The sequence below is a fragment of the Episyrphus balteatus genome, chromosome 2 (assembly GCF_945859705.1).
Source record: "Episyrphus balteatus chromosome 2, idEpiBalt1.1, whole genome shotgun sequence".
Lineage (NCBI taxonomy): Eukaryota > Metazoa > Arthropoda > Insecta > Diptera > Syrphidae > Episyrphus > Episyrphus balteatus.
Window position 1 is genome coordinate 126,300,013 of NC_079135.1, and position 25,238 is coordinate 126,325,250.

General features: G+C 33.8%; 1 protein-coding gene across 8 annotated transcripts in view; it reads right to left on the bottom strand.

Moving 5' to 3' along the window:
• Nucleotides 1–25,238, bottom strand: part of LOC129911382 (protein scalloped) — a 205,016-nt gene that overhangs the window by 34,874 nt on the left and 144,904 nt on the right. The gene's annotated exons all lie outside the window — the stretch shown is intronic.

Consider the following 25,238-nt stretch of genomic DNA (forward strand, 5'->3'; position numbering starts at 1 on the left):
ATTATATCTTTTAGAAATATCATTAATTAGCCTTACTATTTACTTACTTTGCTTCCATAAAGCTTAAGAGATGCTACCGTTGTTGCTTCAATTTTGCTTCTATAAAGCTTTACAGAACATTTCTTTAATTGCCTGCAAACTGTTAACAAAAGCAAGTTTGTTCTTAACAGTGAACGCAAAGCATTTTGCAATCAAATGATGAGGCAACCTGAAAAACTGTTATACTATCCAGTGTTATACTATCCAGTGTTTTATAGAGATCTGTGAGGTTGGAAACGAACAAGTCATTTGTGAGCAATCGTCTGAGAGCGAGCGAATTCTAATTAGAATGTCGCGATTATGTCAAACTTTATAGAGGTATACATTGTCTGTATAACAGTATAACAGTATTTCTAAACAATTTGAAGACTACAAATACGTCAAAATCACAGTCGGTCGTTTTGAAAGGAAGACACACTAATAAACCATCAGCAGCTAATATAGATTCAAACAGCATCATGGCTGTCAGGTATATGTCAAATTAAAAAATAATGCCGCTGAAAATATCATAGTTATTTTTTAATCCTTTAACAACCTTCTGACCAGCGGCGGTGATCAAAAGCCTGTGTTAACATCATGTTATGATATCAAACATTACTGTTTAACTTTTCAACACAAGTAGATACACAGAAAAAAAAACTAAACAAAGAGCTCCATCTAACAACTACTAACGACAAAATGCAATAGTTGTCAAACACGGTCCATTTAATTTCATGTAGCTTACTGACAGCTTATGAATAAATGATGCAACATACAAAACATTGACAAGATAATTAAACTAGATGTGTTTGTGTCCTTATGTTACGAGGAAGGAAATACTAGGTATTATTGCATGACGGAAACTGTCAAACACAAAAACGGCTTCCTTTCGACATAGACAAAACAAAAAAACAAAAAACATTGTGAAATTATGTTGTGCATGCCAGTAAAATGACTCTCATTGGATTTTCATTGATAAAATGGTATCATACACGCATCTACAAAAAAAAAAAGCTGCATAAAAAGTGAATTAACTTTAACACACACAAAATCCAGTTTGATTGCCTTTGGCTAAACAAGTTGGCTGCACACAATAGATTCTCTATGCCAAAATAAAAAGAAGACAACAACAAAACACGAAAAAAAAAAAACAACACCAACTCCCTCTCTCTGTTAGAACTGGAAAATTGCAAGCAAAAGATGCGCTTAAAAAAATGCACAACCCAGGACAGCCAGCGGCATGATACGGCACGGCAACGAAGATGGCAAAGGATGGGACAGACCGGATGATGATGATGCTGATGCGAGAGCATGGAAAAGGGATTTTTCAAAAAGTGCACACAATATTGTGTGTAACATCCCCGACTCGACTGCATCATGAACTCGAACTCGAACACAGGGCTGTCATGAGGCGGTTGATGCAACAACGTGCCTGCCTGCAAGAAGTTAAGTAAATAATCCACATAGCCCACAAAAATGGCCCACCGAGCATCAATCTCTCAGATCCTCATCCGGATCCGTATCCGGAATACTCGTATCTAACATTGCACTATAAAGCCCGCAGGATGAGTGAATGTGTGTGTGTGGGGGTTTTCAATGCTAAAATCTCTGCTGCTGCTGCTCTTTAGCTGATGCACACATCGGCTTCGAGTGCATATGTGCGGTTTAGTCTGAAGACCTCAAACCCTGGGATACCCTGCACAATATTTGCCTTTGCCTGCTGAGTTGGCGACTAAATTTTTAACCCATATGTACATGAGGGTTTTTTGAAATCATGATGATGGGGGATTGTGGAGGATTGGGGGATTGGGTATGATGATGATGACGGTAGCGGATATATTCACGCTGAAATGGCTGACTGAGCAATACTTGGGATAGTGCGGTGTTTTTGCGCGCTGCGAACGTGAAGCATTTCAAATTACTCTAATTTCAATTCGGGGAATTCACAGAGGTGTTGAAATCAAGTCGAGAGTTGAATAGTTTTCGCGTTTTACTGAATTTTGCTTTTTTTTTTTTGTTGTATTTTCTTTGTTTTTTGGTTTTGCGTTTGGATAAATGGAGAATTTCTTTGTTTTCATTTTATACATTTAGAGACGAGTGCATGTTTTTTTTTTTTGTTTTTGTTAAGTTTTGTTTTACTGCGTTGCGGGTTTTTGTGGCATGCGTATGTGATGTGAAGTGAACTATATAAATACTCTACTCAACTCTGTGGCAGACTGGGCAGCGATGGATTAAATCAAATCAGATACAGTGGTTGGATACTAAGTTGGATGGGTATGAAAGTGATTTATGAGAGATAGAGGGAGCTTTATTTTTTTGTTCAACTTCAAAGTAGGTTTCCATTAGGTTTATCGATGTGATATGTTGTTGAATTTTATACAAATGAAGAGGATTTTTTGCTAAATTTGAGATTATAGTTTTTTGTGTGTCATCGGAGTGTGTGATTCAGTCATGAGGGTATGAATATTAATTCAATTTCAAAAAGGTAACGCAAAATGTTAAGAGGGTTATTCAATACTTGGTAACAAAATTGACACAAATGTATAAAGTGATGAAGTACCTTGTTTTCTATATTATTTTAAGCATCAAGAGGTTTTAAAAAACTCTTCAAAGCTCAAAAGTAAAACTTTAAAACAATGGGATGTATTCAAAAAATAACTTGACGAAACATATCCAATGTCAATTGTAAAGGGTTATCATAGCCTTTGTAAATGAACTGTCAAAATTTCCATGAAATGTCATTTACATCAATTGAGTTAGTTTTTAAATTAGCTGCTTAAAGTTAATAGAAAACAGATTTAAAAAACGTTTCCTCTAGTCTAATGGAATGAATATAGCAACTAAGAACAACCGTCATTGGCAAACACGACGAATGTAAATCCTGCCCAAGTAAACTGTTATACTCAGATATTCGTTGAGATATCACTTGACAGAATTTCTACAGGGCGGGCTCACAGTTGTAACTCGATGATTTTGAGAAAAACTTTTGTTTAAACACATTTATTCGACCAAGAAAAAGTTTTCAATTTACTAAAATTTGTTCGCCATAACCCCAATCCTATATGAAATGTCAAAATGTAAAAGATTGATCATATTTAATACAACATAACGTAAGTTGTAACCGTATACACAAGTGTAACAATGGGACTTAGATAAACAATAAAATTTCTCCTTAAGCCCTTTTGATCTCTGCACTCAATGAACCATAAAAAGCATTTAAAATGGTGAACTTTTGATAGTCAACGCTGACATAATCGGACATAAAAACAAAAACGAAAACCTTTTGCTTTAACAGAAAAAAACTAACATTGCATATCAAAAAGTTAGATAGATGCATACGTAGATTTTTAAGTCGTGTTTTTTTTTCATATATATATAAGTTTATCCGCCTCCCATCTGACGTTTACCCAACATGAAGAGTGTTATAAATACAAACACCCAACACATATTAGGACGGCACTCCCGCTGCGTGTAAACAAAACATATGAATAGGGTCCATCAAACATTTATGGCCTCCAGATATACAAGACAAGTGTACTACTATAAACTATAAAAATGCATTTTATTATTCCAATTTAACAAAGTATTACACCTGTAGTGCAGGTTTCACACATCTACGAACAATACGATCTACCTGTGACAATAATGCGCGCTTTTATAGTATGAGTGTTATACGAGTAAAAGACACTTGAACTCACTCTCAGTCTAATGATCTCAACCCAAATGAGGAATAAAGTATGTTTTTTTTTGCTGTTTTGTTTTGTTTTCATTAAAGTGGCGTTGTCGTCGTCTGGTCATGGACTGCTTTCCAAAAAGGTCATCACATCATCACTTTGGCATCATCATCAACATCATTGTCGCAAAGTCGTCTCGGTGTAATTAGTGTTGTGTTGTCTATGAGATGTTATGTTTACTTTGTAAACAGTAGTATATATTTTTATGTTGTTTTTGACATTGCCAAGTGTTCGCCAAATGTTTTTATGATTATACAATTATTGCCGATGTTTGAGAAGGCATACAGGGTTTAGCAGTGGAGATCTTTTAACATCAATTTCATTACAATTACTATGAGCTTAATAATTAACATGAATTTTATAATGTAACTCTTCTGTATGTCAGTTGTAAAGAAATTTGAACTCAAAGTGACACTTTATTGAGTTCGCAGGGTTTTTCTTATTGAACTGTTATAATTCAGTGCTCAAAGTGACAGTTGAAACTGTCTAATCTATTTCATAATAACTACGTTCTCATGCAGGATTGAGAGATCGAGTTGGATTTTGAGGAAAAGGACAGCAAAATTTGGACTCCACTGAGCGATTCATCAAATCTAAGGCTATGATTACACTATGACTTTTAATTTAAACTAAATAAACTAAATAGGTTGAACTACACTGATAGCTTACGTAGTCAAGATATTTTTGACATTCATTTAAAAGACATTGACACTTGCCAGAACTAGCACAAACGTCACTTTGACAATCATTTTGTCATATTTCATCCTTCTTTCAAAAATCTGGCAACCCTGTTTATACATATTCCCAGATTCCCACAAAAAAAGCCATGATATTTCCTCTTGGACAGATTTTCAGCTATCAAACAAGGAAGAAAAGAACGTTGTTGTTATATGCTCATTTCAGGACAACCGCGACGACAAAAAAGGAACATGTTTATGATCGAAGAAGAGGTTCTTCGTGAGTATTTCTTTTATTTTTCATTTTTTTTTCTTCTGTTTCTTCTCTATTTCAAGCAATAATATTTTCCTCTTGCAATTCTTTTGCGATTTGCAGAGGCGTCATTCGGTCGCTCACACCGTATCGTGCCGTTGAATCTTTCGTACGCATTTTGAATGACTAATGACTTCTGTCGTGGTTGGTGGTAAGTTAAAAAAAAAAAAACTCGCTTAAGGAACACACTACGGTGGGTATATCTATACTTTCTTGCAGAGGGATGTTGTTTTTTTTTGTTTTTCTTCACTATTTTATTATTATGACTCTACTAGGTTAGATTTGATTATGTGGCTTTAAAATTGGTAAATGAATGGTAAAATAGTAAAACGTGTCTTGTTGCATTTTTATTATGGCTTTGGCACTCTGACAAAAAAACAAGTTGATTTTATATTTGGTTTGGTCTCGTAGAATTATATGGAACCAAAATAAGAGAGTGGCTTGATTCTGTCATGTTTTTAGGAGCGAGACAACTTAATCTAGATGAAACAATTTTAAACGTTGTTGAATGAGATATAAGAGACTATGTGACAAGACTTAACCGTTGTTTCGATTGAATTTAATTTATTAAAATTAGTTTGGATGCGTGATCGATCATATAAGGTTTGGAGAAGACTGTTGTCTGTGAGATAATTCCTTTTTATACAAATTCGAACTTGTTCTAAAGGAGTTTTATAGTTCGATCAAACAGTATTTACCTTGTTTTACGCAATTAAACTGTTGTGACTAGGTCATAAGCACTTAGCAGCCCGACAAACCATTTTGTTTCTTTAAAGCTCTACAAATGCTTCTGTTTGCTTCTATAAAGCTTTATGGAAACAAAACTTTTTGTTGGGATGAAACAAGGCATAATGAAGGACCACGAATCGATGTGATCTGATTTAACTACCTTAAGATCAACTTTTCGGGAGAGAATATGGAATGAAGCTTAAGGTCCAACTATAATAAAGCTAAGAAATCGTAAGCTAACGTGAAAACCAAATGAACAACAAAAAAAATTTTAGTTTCGAAAAGTTGAAGGAAATGGCTGTAAACGTCAAATTCAACTGTCAAACTAACTTCAAAAAAACTTCAGCAGCTGTATTTTCGTTGTCTGTCAAAGAGACATTTGTAATCTTTGACAAAACTCGCTGGGTTGAAATAAGTAAATGTCAAAATGTTCAATCAGCTAATAACTCAATAACTCTTGCAGTTCTAAAGATTATTTGAATTTATCCTGAATAATCCTAAGTTACTAATGACAAAGTGATTTTTGACGTTTAAGGGACTTTAGCGTAAACCTATAATTTGGCCTGACATATTAAACTTTTTCGCTGCTGTCAACAATTGTTGCCTTCGGCTTTCGGGTGTAAAATCATTGGAATTGAATTATCCGTGATCTGTCAAAGTAAATTCATGATCTAGTACTGTCATCTGCGATATGCAGGAGTAGCCCATAATACATGATATCGTACGAAACTGCAAACAAAAACTCTTCTTTCGAGCTTTTTCCTAAAACTCAATTACCACATTCTTTTTCCCTTTCAAAAAAAAAAAAAAAAAAAAAAAACGTTTCTACGAATTTTATACCAATCAGACATATTTTTTTCCATTGCATTTTACTTAATTAAACTTTAAACTGTATTCCCTTTGACATGTCCTCGATAATGCCCAGTTTTGTTAGCCCCCTTTTTTTTATAAAAAAAAAGAGAAATAACTCGAAACATACTCGCATATATGTATACAAAACTGAAGCTATATTGTATCTAACTTATGGTCAATTTAAATTTAAATAATTTACAACATTGAATGACAATTTTTGAATGAAATTCCATGGAAATAAATTATCTTCAATTTTGTTTATGTTTCTCGCCCTTCGTCATTGTCAGTAGTCCAGAGCCGCTACCATCGCCACCCAAAAATAAAAAAAAAAAAAAAATAAAATGACCAAACCAGTGACCATATACTGGACAGTGGAGACTTCATAAAGACATCAAAAATATACATCAACAAAAAAAAAAAAAACAAGAGTCTTCTTTTGTTTTCTATAACAACTCTTAGCAGTAGGTATTCACTTTACTTCACTCAGTCTGTGTATATTTCACTGTTGTCTGTCTAATGAATAAATAATGCCAACATTCACAGGATAAGAACAAGCCTTGACGTGCGTTTTAATTCATTTTATATCATTTAGATACCCAACCCCTCGAGTGTGGTAAAATATATAAAACATCTTTCATTTGAAACAGGGGTGGATTTTGATATTTGCTTGACATATTTCTTATCAAAGTTTAACTGGTATAAAAAAAAGCTGAAATCACAAGCGTCTTGCAAAATCAGTTTAAATTGTAACAAAAATCACTTTGCCTTTGTGTATAGTAGACGAAATTATTACGTTGAATGGTATAAACTGGTCTAAGAATAACACAAGTGACAAACAAGACATTTTTATTCAGTTTAAAGAATTTGAACTTACCCATAAGAAATCAAACACTGCAAACAAGACCTACAACCTTTAGAAGTTCATTGGTATAAACTGGTCTAACCGATATATTATATACAGCATTACAGTAAACCACCCTTAGAAACAAATGTTGTTTCTAAGGGTGTTGTCTAACACACTGCATTTCATGAGTTTAAAAAAAAAAATATATCAAGAGATTAATCCTCGAAATAAAGTACAAAAAAGCCTTCCCGCTACTAATTGGTATAAATTCTCCAAGCACGTATATCAAAAAGAATATAGATATAGATATAATATAATTTTTTGTGACAGTCCGGAAAAAGAAAACATAAATTAAGGCGTTCAAACATTGCAAAATAGTGTTTCCGTTTAGAGGGATTGATTGGTATAAACTGGTCTAGTAGCAAAATCTAAGGAAACTTGAAACATTTTCCTTAGAAATGTTGTATAACACTTCGGACCATATACGGACCCATTCAAAATATACCCTGCTGGGCCCTGAAAACAAATATACCGCCTTAACCAATTCCTTATAAGTTCAATCCACCATTGAACTTTGGAGCTCTGCCTTCTTCACATATGCTCATAAATCAAATGTCCTCGAGGAATTTTTGGTGTCTTTTCTCTTTTGCACAAACCATACACTGGAAAATGCAGTAAATAATAAAGTTTTCTTTTGCCGGGGTGTATATTGTAAAATGTTTTGCAAGAGAGAGAGAGAAAGAGAGCGTTTGGTCCGTCAACTTTTGTAATATATTGTCATACTGGTGCTTCTTCTTTTGTCGTTTTTCGGTCTGTCCGTTGGTTCATCGTCGTCGTCTTTTGTGACACAATGTATGGGACACTAGTTTTATTTTTTTTTAAATTTTTGTTTCAAAATATTCTTTATGCTGTGGTTGTGATGGACTTGCTCCTTCTTGTGTTTTGTTGTGTCGACATTGTCGTCCCTGTCATGAAAAGTTACACAAGATCTAGATGCAAGCGCAACATGATGTGTTGCAAGTGAATGTGTCTGTTTTAGCTGTCAGCAATGTCTAAAAAGGTGAGGAAGAAATTTGTGTTGTTTTGCGGTAGCTCTGAATGATGATGAATATCTTAGATAGTAGTAGTAGGTAGGTGCTCAAGAATATCATTGACGTTGTCAACTCAAGAGGTTTTAACTTTTGTTTTTTGTTTGCTTTTTGAAAAAATGATAAAAACCTCGGCGTATACCATGTGAAACATTTCGTTTCATAGATTTAAGGCATGGATTTCAAAACCTCAAAACGAAAATTATGGTAAAACTGTCAGAAAGAACCTATCTAGATATTTCACCTATTTTTGCCTTGAAGAGATATACATATTGGCCGAGTTCCTTTGGAGTAGGTAGAATACTCATGAGTAGAAATCTAGCTCCAAACTTGGACAAAAATAGAGAACACCAAATGTCATAATACCAACAACTGTCAAATAGTGTTCTGTGTCACTTTGTCATCTCTTCAATACCATTTAGTGCGAGTGATTCGGCGGAGTGTTGCCAATGTGAATAGTTGAAACAGATGTACAAAATTTGAAAATTTTTTAGCTACCTATGCATTTCATAACAGCACCCATATAACAATTTTGCTTCTATAAAGCCTTGCAGATGCTAATGCAGTTTCTGTAAGGGATGGTGTTCACTTAGCTCAAGAATGAACAAGAAACTTGATCTTTACCTATATGGACTTTATGCGACAGAAGACAAAAGTTTGTTAGCGCCATTGAGAGTAACAAGGTTTCAGGTTTGAAAATGTCGCAAAGTTTCTTTGAAAAATAATAGGCAGGGAATTTGGGTAACCTTCCCTCAGCAAAAGAACTAAACAACCGTTGTCCACGCGTGTTCCTATTTTAATACATTTACTCCTTAAAAAAAAAAAAAAAAAACAATTAATTTCCCCTTGTATGATGAACTCCCCATAGAATATGTTTTGGTTTCACATTCAATGTCCTTGAATCCTTAATAAATTATGACAAAGAAAATTTTATTAAAACATTTTTCCCCCTACTGGAATCTGTATATTTGTTGGCAGCTGGTTCATCATCTCATCATCATCTACATCAACCATGAACCATCATCATCATCATCATCATCCCTCATCATAAAATTTGCATCACTAAATTTGGCACGTGCCCCCATTGAAGATGAACAACGCGAATATCTGTCGCGAGCTATTTTACCAACAAAAAGACGAAGAAAAAAAACTCATTTGTTGTGCGTATCGGGAGAGATTAAATATCCTCAAGGGTGAACCCATTATAATATAGTAAAACGACCCGAAGGTACTTCAACTTCGGTCAGTTCAGTTGTTTCTTCGTTATGTTTAACGGTAATCGCACTTGGCAGTGCGGTGTGGCGTTACATAACATTGCCCATCATCACATCGTTTTGGAAGGACGAAAGCCAAATGGCTTATTAAAAATTTCGTCAAGTGCGCTGCTCTGCTAGGTCGTGGTGGAAGAGCACCTCTATTTTCAAGTACCCACTTTGTCTTCTCTCTTGGCATCAGCCAGTTTGTCTATTTTCCCATTCAGCAAAGAGAGTATAGGGAAAGCGGGGTTGAAAATGAAACTACCGCATTCCACCTATTTTTTTTTTGTTAGGGATGGGATGAGCAAGAACGACACGACACGGTAACGCGCGATAATCCACTTGAATTTACGCTTCAATGGGTCACCAATTCTCTGTGGAGAGATACATCGATTCCTATAGTGCTGTTTTCCTGCTTCTATTGCTGCTGCTGCTTCTATATTGCAGTAGGGTTATATTTATACAAATTCAAAAGACTTGTAGGTTATTTGTCTTTTCATTCATATATGAACCTCAACAAACGCACAGAAATAAAATATACGAACGAATAAGAGAGCTCGTGCGTATTCTAATGTTTCCTTACGGTTGAGCACGCATCGATGTGTTTTTATTCTTGTGTCCTACGTATATATACAATCTGACGCACCACCGGCACGTATTTTATAGTGGCAACTGCAATAATTTGAATAGACCTTTCGAATGAATTATTTGTTATTTTAACTTTTGTAACATCGAAAGAGGTTGAACTATGAAATTAATGCACGCACCAGTGCGAGTTTATATGTATATATTTATGTATGCTTGTGTATTTGGATATGCATTTTACTGCGGCGCAAAACCGCAATGCGTGGTAGATAAAATTGGTATTTTTGACACGTCTTGACAACGTCTAGGAAGAGTTCTTTAGCATAAAACGTGAAACTAACACTTCCCTTATTAACCCCCTTACACTCTTCTATTTATTGCTGCGCTCTACCAACTCCAGACTAGACAAGGTGGAAAAAAAATTGTTTTGATAAATTAAGTTGTTTCTAGAAAATTGTGCTTAGTATTGTTTGGAATCTTAAGCTCGAATTAGGAAAATGCGAACAATGAAAAGAATATTTTTGTTTTTTTTTCTATTTTCTTAGAAAATCAGTGTTTTTTTTTTAAATAACTTTTTAAAGTAGTTATTTAAAAACGCATCGTTATACGATAACTTTTAGAAGAAACTTAATGCAGGAAAAAAGATTCGGAAATGCTTCCTTAAAATTCGAAGCAGCTTAATAAGAATAAAGTTTTTTTTAAAAGATTTTAAATGAGTCTAAAATTTTTTATTTTGGCTATCTTCTTCTCATGATGAAATACTTCTTATTCTAAGGCGGAGTATGTAAGTACAGTGTGAAGAATCAAATTGAAACTTTTCTTTAAGCGGGAGGAAGGTTTCTTTTAACCTTTCAATTTTGTTTCTGTCAGTTTCATCAAAGTAAAATTTGTGACATTTGACTTTGTTAGAATCAGAAATTACCCCGCCGATCTGCCTAAGACGAGGTACACATGTAAGTCTCACCTTCGGCTTACGTTATTGTTACGGAAGTGACTTACGGGACAGCAATGTTTACACTACGATTAACAAAAGTGACTTAACAATAACACTAAAGAAATCCCCAAGAGCTACTCTATCCTTCGCATTCGTCGTTCGTCTTATGAGTTGCTTCTTATAAGCACTTGTTTAATTGTTTAAGTTTTTAGACATACACGCACACTAATGTATCGGATCTGTTGGTTTTTGTGTAGTACCATCTTTAGGGCCAAAACACATACCTACTATTTGACACTCGAGAAAATCAACAGTACGTCATTTTGTCCAAACCAACTGATTGAAAATGCATATCTGCTGTCAAATCATAAAATGCTTTGAAACGGTTTCTTCTTTCGTGTATTTTAAGATTCCTGTACTCATATAAATCTAGACATAACTTCACTTGACAATACTGATTCTTAAATATTTGATTTTAGGTGCCGCGTACTGTCAAATCTAAAAAACAAGAACTCATTCACAATGTCAGAAAAATTTCGGCCAAGTTTGCCATTATTTTGATTGACATTAGCTTTGCTAGGAGCGTGTAAGCATTTTGAATATTTTTTACACTGTCAAATCTCAAAATTGGCTGAGAGGTTTATTTGTTCCAATTTGTACAATCTTTTGTTTTATTACGTTTTGTTTATGTTTTTTTTTTCGAGTATTAAACTATGTATGTCATTGTGTAAACGTCAGAAACCCGTTTAAGGATCTGTTATATTTAACACATTTCAGATTAAAACGGTTCCAGAGCATTCATTTAAACACACTTTGGCTGGAAGAAATTTGGTTAAAGTAATCCCCAATAAGTTATGTAACCAAAGCTTATCCCAATAAGTTATTCGTTTTTTTTGGTTAAATTACCAAAATTTTATAACCTATTACTTAAAAAAAAGGCAGAAATTAGGGTCTAAACACAATCAAAAATTTCTATGACATCTAAATAAACTTTTTCTTACCACAAATAATGTTGGAAAAATTAGTATCCAAAATCCAAACTGTAGATTAATTTATTTATAAGTTGTTTATTCTTTTGAACACAATGCTACAAATACAAACAATTGACAACACTATCACAATCAAACAAAATAGGTAATAGGTAGGTAGATACCCCTAAATTCACAGATATCCGTTTTCAGCTATAAAATTTATATCGAAACAATTCAACACTCGTCATTACCATCATTGATCCATGAATCACACACACACAATTACAATTCAAGAAAAATATTGCAGCTGCCTCAATAAATTATGGTGCTTTATGAATTATTCACTCATCACGGTTTTTTTTTTTTTCAAATTTTGTACCCCTATAAACACCATTAGCTTTAATTTTTATTTTGTTTAAAACAAAAACACTATTTTCTCGAAAAAATTACATTATCCTATTGGAATAAATAAAACCCGAATTCCAATAAAATTGAATCGACAAAAATCATGAACAACAAGATAACGACGACAGACGCTCAAAAACGCTCTACACTTTTTGAATTCCCAAACGTAACTGTTTTTGTGCAGTGCATCGGGGTCGTTCGTTCGTATCTCGTTCCAATATATCCTGCCAACGAACTCTCTATTTCTATGTGCATTTTCACCCCATAACTATACTAAAGTAGAAAAAGTGTAGCGACCCTTAAAAATATTGTGGTAGTAGTAGGAATTTATTAGGAAAATAATAGTGCGAGTGAATGAAAGAAAAATCAACCCTCCAAACTGACAAAGGGATCAGCGGAACATACACAACACGATCAAATGGAATTTGAAAAATTCTACAAAAGAATGTGTGCAGGCATTATGCACCCCAAAACCAAATATTTTGAAAAAAATGCGTATGCGTGAGTTTTGTATGTTTGTGTGTGAGTGAGCAGTTGTAAAATCATAATAGTAGCATTGGTAAACCCTGAGAAATTTCAAAATTTGAATTAAAACAGGTAGCCGAATATTTAGGTTAGGTAGAAAAAGTCTGTCCAGTCTTAGGATCACAGGGCTACCCATAAAGTGATCGATTACAGGCAGAATGTTGTCTGTGTCCAGTTTAAGTTAAGTGCTGTCTAATTGGATGATTGTGTTTCTTTTGTTGGACTGACTTGTTTTTTTTTTTCTGTGAATAAAGATCATAAACAAACAAAGTCAAGAGCAAACGTAAGAAGTTTATTGTTTTATTTAATAAAAGATTTTTAAAAACTGTTATACAAATTTTAACCAAAACGTAACTGATCCAAAACTTAGACATTTATGTAAGCGAAGCTTTAGACAAAACATCAAATTTACAAATGAAAATATTCATCTGTCAAAAGTTAGCACACAAAATATAAAGTTGAACAAAACATTATATTCGTTTCATGTGACGAGTGATAATTGATATGATAAGTGACAAGTAATATGTAATAAGTGATAGCTAATAGAGCTCAACGGTTAATAAAAATAGTAAAGTTTTAATTGCAAATTGTAGATTGTAAATTGTTATTTGTTGGTAGATTGTAAATTGCACAAACAATACACTTTGCCACTGTGAAACTATAACTTGACAGCTGCGCATACAAAAGACTATTTATTGTTTGCGGGGGCTCTAAATTCTATTAGAAGAGTTATGATATTATAGGGCGGGAAGAATCATTCAGAAAAGGGGATCTAGGGAGGTCGACTTCTGATTTTGATTCATTTTCACTGAATCAATCATTTTGACAAGTAGCTTTCAGACCAAAAACACTGTTTTTGACACAACTACTTTTGAATAGAACTATGCGACTTTTTTATTTAGACCTGTCAACGTGCAACACAATTCTGTTTTTCTTTAGGTTCATCTTATTATGTCAAACATTTCTGAATGCATTCATTTGACATTTTTCACATTATTTATGTGTCAAATAGGGTTTTAACTAAATACTCAAAAAACGTCAAAAATGAATTTGAAATTTATTTGTCTCCTTTGAAGAAATGACAGCAATCCTGTAAACTATTTTTTTCTATCAAAATAAATAAGTTAAATACCTTTTTCTCGATGTAGTTAATAAATTCTAAAGAATATTAGATCCTTAAACTTTGCTCATTGTAACTGTCTGTTTCATCAAAGTATTGGCTCTTTGACGGTGTTTCCATTCACTCCGCCAACTGTTCCTTTCTCATTTACATTTCATGTTGATATAGAGATAGCCAAAAGTGACAGGAAATTTTAAGATCATTTAAAAATTTGGGCTATAAGAACTGTCAAACTGAATTGCTCTAGAGTACAAACAGTTCTAAGCAGAAGAGTCCATAATAACTGTTGGCAAATTGATCTTTCAATCTACCAATAAAACATTTGACCCAGCTTACAAGGCTATGTAAAAAAAGTTACCGTTCCAAAAGATGTACATGGATGTTCTTCCAATCTTCAGTTTAATAATAAAAAAAAAAAAACATTTTAATTTCCACCCACCAATTTGAATTTTCTCTTCCCTAACGTCTTTTTTATTATTATTATTTTCTTTATACCCAAACCACAATGCACACAAAGATATTATAGAAAAAGATAAGCAACTTCAATCATGACGAAGTATTCCGCAAATTAATGCCCTAGTAAATCATTAAACTGGCAACTTTTATGAATGAGACTCTCCAATTATAATGCAACATTAATGCGTAACTATATTTATATGCAACTGCTGCATATACATGCTGCAACAACAACAAAATGCATCGAAATTAGTGCTGCGTTGAAAGCAAATCATCGTCAAAAGCGATGATTTTCTTATGTTGTAAAAGATTATGAGGTAAAAAACCGCCTCGAATTTAGTAGCAATTTAAAATCGCACATTCACAACTTTGATTTCTACATTACCTACACTCGGCTGCCGCACCGCGTCACCGCTACGCTGCGCTGCAAGGAGAATACTCAAACTTAAGCTGTAAATGTAATGCAAATGCCAGTGATTCGCCAAGCTGAACCATAGACGAATATTATTACAACCTCGAAGAACGTAAATGCGCGGTATTTCGGTGCGATTGTTGTTAACTCACTCAAAAGTAGATCATGAGCTTTATAAAGAGAGAGGCATCGCGAGTTTAGATATTGATAGGAATTGCGCATCGATTTGGGTTGCTGCATGTAATTTTTGAAATTGCTATACACGCTTGTAATTCCATCGACGAAATAGGTAACATAAAGTTTGCACTGTTATACTGTTGTTGCAAATGATGATGGGGAGATCGTAGAACCGTGCAGTGGAACTGGGCGAATAAATTGTTGCAACTCACTATGTCTACCTTCGACGAGGATTTTCATATTCCTCATCGTGATGTTATTGTTCAACCAAGAAGAAAACCATTTTGCCGTGCTAAAGTAATTATCTGCCAAGGCGGCTAAGACACGCTGCTCGCTTGTAGCTTAATTCATTAGAAGGCGCGCGCGCATGTTTGCGTTGCGAAAACAAAATTTGAATTATTTTATTTTTGAGATTTTGAATAAAAGATTACATATTAAACTCATATTCGTTCGCTAAATTAAATGTTCATTGTGTGTGGAAGGTATTTTGTTTTCAAGTTGTGTAAAACCCTTTGCGCATTAGCCGCGCTTATAAGCCTATACCTAAGTATGTTTTGCATGAAAAAATTTGACGCTTTCGCAAAAAGTTATTAAAATTGTTTCCTTATAACTGCGCAAACAAGCCATCATAAATAGTGTTTATTGAAATTGGAATTTAATTGGATGTCTATATATTATGCAGCTTGTGCTGTTTTTTTTTTCTACTGCTGCTGCTGGGCTCTCTTTGGGTGAAGCCTATAGAGAGGTCTGACGGAGTGCAAAGTTGTTTTAATTAAGGCTATGGGTTGTTAATTAGTTAGTGCGCGATGTGCGCGAGAACACTACTATATTCTTTCTTAAAGGCGGAAATGCTTGCGTTGCTCGAAGAATATGTTTTGTTTAATTAAATCGAGGTCAAAGCAGTTGTTTTAATAGACGTTTTTAAATTTAATGACTTTGCAAAAACAAAATGCTTGTATGCGAGCGAGCCTTGAAATACTAAAACACACTAGAGCCAGTAGTTAATATAGTTCTTCGTTAAGTGGTTTAAAAGTTTGAAAGTCACGATTGCCTAGAAGATCAATTGTAGAGAATTTTCAATTGGGTCAATGGGGGGTTTGTTATGTTTAAGATATTATAATTAATCAAGCAAAACTGTTCTTTTATGGGGAGTGATTTAATAAAATATGAATATCGAGGTAGAAAATTAAACGCAAGCCCTAAAGTGTAGCGGTCGATAACGAATTCTTTTGGTAATGTGATCCTAAACAGGAAGCAAAGATCTCACGAAAGAGAACCACCTAAATCTTTCTAATTAGAAAAATAGTACTTAGAGTTAAAATGGCGCCCAATACAGGCCTAAGCCAGAAATAATAAACAATTTGTAGGAGCCATTTATTTAAAGTCTAAGAATGGATTCGAACTGTAGGTTTCCTCCGAGAATGATGTGAAATTGTTAGATAGAGGCGGCAAAAATTGGAGCAGCAAAACTGTTATACTTTGTAGGGAATCCTCTATCCAGTGTTTTATAGATATCAGTGAGCGGGATTGATTGTAATGTATTTTTCATCATTTGTATACCAGTATAACACTTTATACAAAAATAATACGAATACGTCGATTTGGTTCGCTTCTACGTTGTATAACAGTTTTATACACTTTTTACATTTATATTCCCCTGCCATCTGCTACCGTTTATTCTCTGGTTTTGTTGTTTTGTTTGATGAAGATTACCCATCATCAACTCACAATTTATTATCTAGTCTTATTTGAAAAGTGGAGGCAATATCCCCATCGCTTAAAACCTTTAAGTATTCCCCTAAGACCAGCAAGACCATATAAAAGATATTTAAAATAAAAATAAAATAATTTTTAAGTTCACACAAATCATCACAATACCAATAAATTCCAAAGCTAAGATATATATATCTTTGAAACAAATCAATAACTTTGATCAAATGTCTGTTTAACTATACAAGATAAACCATCCGTTCTCAATCATCTATCTTTTACAAAGTGCAAAATACACTCTTTCTGTCAAAAGTATGCATTAAGTTTTGAACTTTTCCGTTCCCTATCAACACAACTTTTTCCTTAGATACCTTCCTCCCTATCTCCCTCTGCTCTTTCTACCTTTATAAAAAAAATGTTAGCCACACATTTGTATCTTTTCAATTTTCCCCAAAACTAAAAACAAAGTTTGTAACCTTCAAATTGTATAAAACGAAAAAGGTATAAAGTCTTCATCTCTCCCGCATCATATAGGTATACTCTTTCTTCTGTACAAAAAAGTTCTTTATCTCCCTCTTTCTCGTTTCTAGGAAAAAAAGGGTTGCCTTACACGTTTTAGGTTTACCTTTTTTTTTTTTTGTATTTTATTTTATATATTTTGTTTGCCCTCAAAACTTGGAATGCTATTTCCTAGACAAAACTTCCAAAAACTCACTTTATACCTTTCAACGCTCACAAACAAAGTTAAGCAAAAAAAAAAAAGAGAAAAAAAATAAACTGTGTAACCCCTTGCAACACACAGAACCACCTTTTTAGTTTTCTATACCGCCTCCAGATAACTAAGGCAAGGATATGATGTGTGTGAGCGGCAGCATTGGGAACGAAAACGGTGGTGTGGTGCTCTGTTGTTACGTCGACAAAATACATTTTTGGAATTCTTCGCAACATTTCAATATAATATTCATTCTCGTTCTCGTTTTCGTTTCTGTGTGCCAGTGCCACGCTATATAACCCTTCTAGGAAAAAAAGATTAAAAACATGAAAGGTCTAACAGCACTAAAAAGGAGTTAGAAGTCGGTGGAAGGGTATGGGGGTACCATGCAAATCACCGAACCATTCTATAGAGCCTTTACTCGACTAGGTTTAATGGTGGCGCGGCGCTACGTTTTTGAGCTAAAAGAGTAAGTATGCAAAACTAACTTCGATACCGATGTTACGCAATGCACTCACTCACTGACTCGTGCAGCGCAAGGACTCGAATCTGTTTCGTTGCATGAAAAAGCCCACCACCATTCTGCAGCCACCCTTAGAACACGGGGTTGTATGGCATTCGTTTTTTTGAAGTTCTTCGAAGAGCTCAGCACAGAATTCGGAGGAGTAGGCAGTTTCTTGTGTGTCGTGTGTGAATTATTTGGTGGTGCATACATTCTGGCATTTCCCTTTTGCAAGCACACCGAAGGACTCAACATAGCCTTGCATGAAAATTTATCCTTCCACATCGATGCAATGGGGTGAGAATTTCTTCGTTTGCTGTGTATAACAGTTGCCGCCGGCCCTTATAAGTGTCGTCGTGCTCAGAGGAATAGACCCTCTCTAGGCAGGTGTGTGACGTTTAAGGCTTGAATCTTTACGGTATACTCGATTGTCTGTGATGGTGGTAGTTCATGTTGGTTGGGCTTGCCTCATTCAGTTCATAGAATCTAAATGAATTCTCTGCCTATTAATTGTGGAAAAGGTCGTATAATAGATTACTCGTTGGTATTTTTGACAAGAAAGGGTGCCATATCACCGTTATACTTCTTTATAGAAGCCTATAAACTCGTAGCAAAATTTGTTAATGTTGATGACAATGATGATGCCCATGTTAAATATGGTTATATCAGAGATAAGACGATACAAGACCTAAAGATTAATAAAATATGCAGAACAGGATAGTTGTGCGTCATTCACAATGCTGACCATTGTTCTCAATTTCAATGATTTTATGATTTACCGAATGGGAACTGGATGAGTTTATGACCTTTCAGGTTTTTAATTAAATTTGGAATTCTATTCTTCTTTGAGTTTTTTTTTTTTGTTTTGCTTTTTTTAGTTTGTTTAGTTTTATGAATAGTTATCGTGTTTTCAAACTCAAGGGGTTCGAAGAGATAAAAGATGATACGCAAAACTATGTCACTTGATTTAGTTCGGTCATAGGGCCATCGCTGCTTTAAACGATTCTTACTTTTGGGTCGTCCGAATTGATTTAGAAACTATTAAGTTCAGATTTAATATACCGAGGTCAGTAAGAGGAAGAATATAAGTCGCATAACCGCATTTTTGGATGCTACTGCAACCTGCGAGCCCGCGATGATAGTTCTTTGTATAACAGTATAACACAAAACTATTTTTGTATTTCTCTTTTTCTGTATATAAATCAAGGCCCAGGATTACGTTCACTGCGGGTAGACATTGTATAACAGTATAACACTATAACACTATAATAATTTTAATTTATATTTCTTTTGACACAAACAAGCCGTAGAATTGCGATTTTACGCCCAGATGCGCTTCTTGTAGACATTGTATAACAGTATAACACTATAATAATTTTAATTTATATTTCTTTTGACACAAACAAGCCGTAGAATAGCGATTTTACGCCCTGATGCGCTTCTTGTATAACAGTAAAACATTTTAATTGAGTTAATTTTCTCATTTTTTTTTTACATAAAGAAAGCCACATGATTGCGCTCGTACGTCAAAGGGAGTTATTACCGATTTGGTGAACGAAATTTACTTTTTGAAATGAATGATCCAGTTTCGATCGATAGCCATAACAACATCTGTTGATAATGTTACAACAACTAACTAACTTATACATTCTCTAATAAAAACGTATAACATTTCAAATTAAACATTTTCCATTTATAAAAATTTTCCACTAAAAACCATCAATCATCGCCAACAATCTAACAAAAAAAAAGGGGTCAGGTCAGGTTAATCATTGTTTGATACCCCACGAACCATATCGCTGAACGTTTTATAGTGTTTACACGATCAAGACAAAGCATTAAGTCATTAAGGTGGAAACATTTTTTTTTTGTCTAATAACTATAATCTACTCGCGAATACAACCCACTTATAAGCTCCAGGGATAGATAGAAAGAGAGAAGAGAAAAATGAGCGAAAAAGTCTATTCAACTTCGAAATGATCGCCCATTAATAAAATTGGCTTCTAGACAAGCAAAAATGACTTTGAAAATTTAAAGCCTACCAAAACACTCTATCGTTTCATATACACAACACACAAGCCAGTACAAAGTGAAACAAGACATAAAGTAGGTACAACTTTTATCGGCCATTTAATGGCGATCAATTTAACAAAGCTAACTCGGCTAATGAATTCAATCAATAAACATTAACCACTTCCACCTAAACCAGTTTTGGTCTCAAACTGTACGGTGGTGTTGTAGAGGTACTTAGTGTTGCTCCTCAAAATCAAGACCTCAACGCACGTTCCGTCCGCGTCCGTCTCCCAAAATGAAAACGCGCACGACATGACCAACTTTACTTTTAAAACTCAAAACCCTGTACATGAACCTCTAGCAGACAGCAAACTGATATGATGGTGCGCGGGACGAGAAAAACTTGGACAGATGCAACTGAGAATGAAAAATAAAAAAAAAAAAAACTATCAAAAAAGATTCATCATCATGCATCATCATCACTGCAAATGTATTCTGCTCCCTCATTCTGAGCAGAAACAGAAAAAAGAACAAACTGGCGCACTACGAAAAACTGGAAAACTCATAAAACGAGACCAGGCTCAACCTAGAATGAGTGAGCAAGTCGTCGTTGGTGTTGTTGTTGTAGCTGATGATGATGATGCTTGCTAATGCTGGATGAGTCATCATCACGATCGTTTCTCGCAGCAGTGTTACTCGCAATGGGTCACTTCGTTAAATAGACTCCAACCGAAACCCCATACAGCCACACCGCTTTCGTATCAGTGTAGTCCGATATCGGTGGTAGAACGATCTTGTAGCAGCGAAAAATTATGCATGCGCGCGTTTTAGAAACGATCATCGTATAGCCATCAGGGAGTACAACAAACACGATCGGGCTACGACGAACTAAAACGCGTATCTGTTGCGTTCAACATTACATTCTCCATGGTTTGTCATTTGGTTGGAAGTATCTGTTTCTGGAAAACCAGAGCATATAGCCAGCTAAAGTTGTCTCCTCTTTATTTCATGCATGATCGCTACGATCGTCGTAGTAGTCTCGTCGTAGTTTGTATGTAACATGGGATGAGTACATTTGATTAGGTACAATTTTTTGTTTTGTTTTTATTTTTTTTTCTACGTCAGCAACTCAGTGGCGTTTATTTATTCAACTGGCAAAGTTGAATGAAGTTAAAAAATGTGAGCTGAATTGCTGATATTTGCAAAATAAAGGAAAAAAAAAAAAAAAAAAACAATTTAATATATTTTACAGAAATAATGAAAAGGTGTTTTATTTCTATGACGAGTCATATCATCTAATTGATTACACAGCAGTAAAATTCAATACAAAAAATGTGTGAATTTGTATTTTTAGACTGGGAGAATATCAATTTTTTGAATTTTTATTTTGCTGAATTCAGCTGAATATGATTCCTGAGGGGAACTGAATTGATCAAAAGACCGTATATATAAATTTAATTAATTGATAAGAAGTTGGTATTGAAAAAATACGAAAGTATTTTAGAATTTTTGTTTTGCAAAACAAATTTTGATGAGTAAGGCTTTGAGCAGAAGCTTTGAGAAAGTTGCGTCGCAAGTGGCAGTTACGAACTATATTTTGTTCCAGGCCATATTGCGCCATTCACCATGGAGGATAAAGGCCAACAAATGTGTAAAGTAATTATAAAACTGTTGACGGTCTTGTTTCCGAGCTTAAAGGTGATGCCCTCGGTAGGAGCATGTAACAACTTACCTTAAGAAATCATGATCGCAGATTTCTCAGCATCGTTTTCTTGATTTTTAATACGGGGACCCTCTGAACTGAGCCAACCACAGAGGCCACTGACCAAGTTTTCACATAAAGACAGATATTGAAAAACCCTAGAAATAAAAAGCAATACTCGTCGAGTATTCCTCCATTTTAAGACTGCGTATAACAGATTCTACAGAGACGAATTGTAAAGAGTGTGATCACTGTCAAGTATCGCTGCCACTTTCTATAGCAGTAGATCCTCTACATGTTTGTCTACAAAATTTGACTTGACTTTGACAATTTCTTTTAAATATATTGTATAACACTTGGAAACGAAAATGTAAGAAAGAATAATTTTGACAGATACGTCAAAAAAAATCAGTTGGAAATATATTGAATTTTGATGTCATTGTCAGAGAATTTTGACATTTCAAGAAAAAGAGAATTGGTAAATTCAAATAAAAGTAAAATAATGTACTTAGCACTATCCTTTCCAAAGAGAACTCTTTATTAAATGAGTTCATTCTTTTGTATTCCTTTGAATGTTGAACTTACCTGAAAGTAGAAGAAAAGTAAAAATATATCATTAATGTAAGTTCAAATGCTATTGAAAGAAGTGATAAATGATTAATTTAAATGTAAAAAAAAAGGTAAAAAAAATGTTGTGAAATAGCAACTTAATAATTTGACAAGTAGATTTGACATTTTAGGATTTTAGCTGTCTTTGTATTCCTATATGGTATCTGCTTTGAACAAGTAATATGGTTGCTATATTTCATGACAGCTGACCAATAGGAGTTAGGCTTAATGTTTGATATTAAGTTGAATTTGATTGCATTAAACTCAACGTACATATATAGAAAAGGGGTGCTGCTTCGTCGTTCCATTAAAATTTCGTTAGAACTTTTATGACATTAGGCGAAAATTTAACGAGAATCACTGACAGCTTTGTTGCTATTCAGTTGTTATTTGAACTTGTCATTAATTTGAAGTGAAGAATTTGTTTCCAACTAAAAATTTCAATAATCTCTACACTAAATAAGAATTTTGACAATTATCACCCCGATCTGTCATTTGATTGCTTGTCAGTCGTGATCCTATGACCTGTTTGATTAAACAAATTTTCGATAGAATTTTTCTGAATCCCTGCTGTAACAAAATATCGAAAAATGTCAACACGGTATATTATAAACATCAGCTGTAGCAAATTTTAAATTCTATACCAATTTGCAATCTATTGTTAAAAATTAAGTAACAAATTACTTTTCTAAATACCATAAACTACCTAGAATCACTTCACCGTTAGCAACGAGACAAAAAGTCTACAGAATATATTTTAATTATCTTGTGGTTTTGTTTCGTAAACTATCTAACTAAAAATCATTTTTGTTTTGTTCTGACAAGAACTAAGAATGTGCATGACTTTTCACTATAAAACTATTATTTTTTTTTATGTGTTAAGGTTTGTCAACGCCTAGCTTATTATTATTTTTTTCATTCGTTTAAATTTGCCTATCTGGGTAATTTATTTCAAAGTTGAAGCTTTAGCTAATTAATGTGAAATTGTAATTAACAACTTCACACCATTTAGTGTGGGCTTGGATTGTTCATTTTTGCTTTTTTTTGTTGTTGGTAATTTTTCTGTGTGTCCGAATCTCAGACAATATAAAGAAAGAAAATGAAAGAATAAACGAAATAACAAAAAAAACTGACCCACCCTTCATTGCTAAATAAGTGGTTTTGTTGTAGACAGAGTGTGTAGAGTTCTGTCAGAATGACAGTTAAACCAACTTTAGATAAACCGTGTGATATTTGATTTGTGTTTCCACAACATGAAATCTATTCTCAGGCCTCCCCTTTTCTAGTCTTTGTAGTAGATTTGTTGATGGTTGAGATATAGTCATCGCCATTATCATCGTTATAACAGCTTACAGCGTTCGTCTTTGTGTCTCCAAGCAATATTATACCAATTGCATGTAATCAACTGTGGAATGGACAATCATAATGAAAATCCGCGTGTGCGCGCAAAAAAGTGAAAATTGCCCATCACTCCCAGCATGAACACGACACGACAATTAATCTTCTTTTTTTTTTTCTGCACGGGGGAAAAATAACAAAAAAACATAAAAGAAACATAAAGGAAACATAGGGAAAAACATCTTTTGAGAGAGAGAGAATAAAGACGATAAAGCACAAGATTTGAACCATGAAGTCGGGGGGAAATTTATTCATCTTAAATTGTGCACTTGGGTAATGGGGTGTTATAATCGTTGTATTTGACGTTAAGATGACAGCAACAGATAGGGTTGCAAGAAGGTCAAGTGATGTATAATAATTGGAGGGAGCTTTTGACTAGATGATGATTTTTCTTTGTGTACACTGTACAGTACAACTAACGGTGTGTTGGGGTTAAAATTGAAGAGTTTAAAGGGTGTTATTACGCAGGTAAAAGTTAAGAAGATTATTGAAGTGTGACAGAAAATTTTGACATTGATAGGTAAAATGAAGCTGAAACAAACATTTAACCCCAAAAGAAAACAATTTAGAAAGACTTTCATTTCCAATTGTCAGTTTGAATTGGATTCCCAATTTTCACATACAATACATTTATATTTGTTAGAATATCATTGTTGATTTGGAGACTATTTAAAACTGTTATACTTCATCTGTCAAAAATGATAAAGTGTACAGATTTCCCATTTTTGTTTTTTTTTTTTACTGAAGACTTATATCACGTCAATTTCCCCCCTCTCAATGTCATCAAAATATTTTCATTTAATCATTTGACATCATAAAATTTTTTAATTAAAAAAGAAAATAATTTTTCGATCACTCGGGCGTATACGTAACCTTGATTTTTTTTTTTTTAAATCAGACAGACTTTAAATTAAATAATTAAAAAAAAAATCATCAAAATGTCCATAATATTTCACTCTTTCTTCTGCATCATAAACTTCATATGATATAAATTTCTAGACACAATAAAATTTCATACATTTTGTCTGACCCTATAGACAAAAACTCATATCCATTCGCTCCTCATAAGACACCAAAAATCTAATTTACATAAAAAGCCACCACATCTTGATTGATTGATATGTTGAGCAAAAAAATTAAATTCGGCATTTTGCCATAAATCGTCTAAAATAATTAAGAAAAATATAATAATTTTATATTTCCGCACATAAACTGTTTATTTTTATTTTTTTTTTGTCTACAACTTTGTATGTGCAGTTGGTTGTTAATTTTATTGAAATTTTAACGGAGCTATTTTAGTCGTAAAATTATCAAAAAAAAACAACGTTTTCTGATTCAGCAAAAAACTAATTATTAACACGAAAAAATATAAATAAATAAATCAAATAGACAAACACAAAAAAAAACTATAAACCGAAAACCAAATAAACACAAATGGAAGAGGAAATATCAAAAACAAAAGGAGAACAAAAAAAAAAAAAAAAACAGCAAAACAG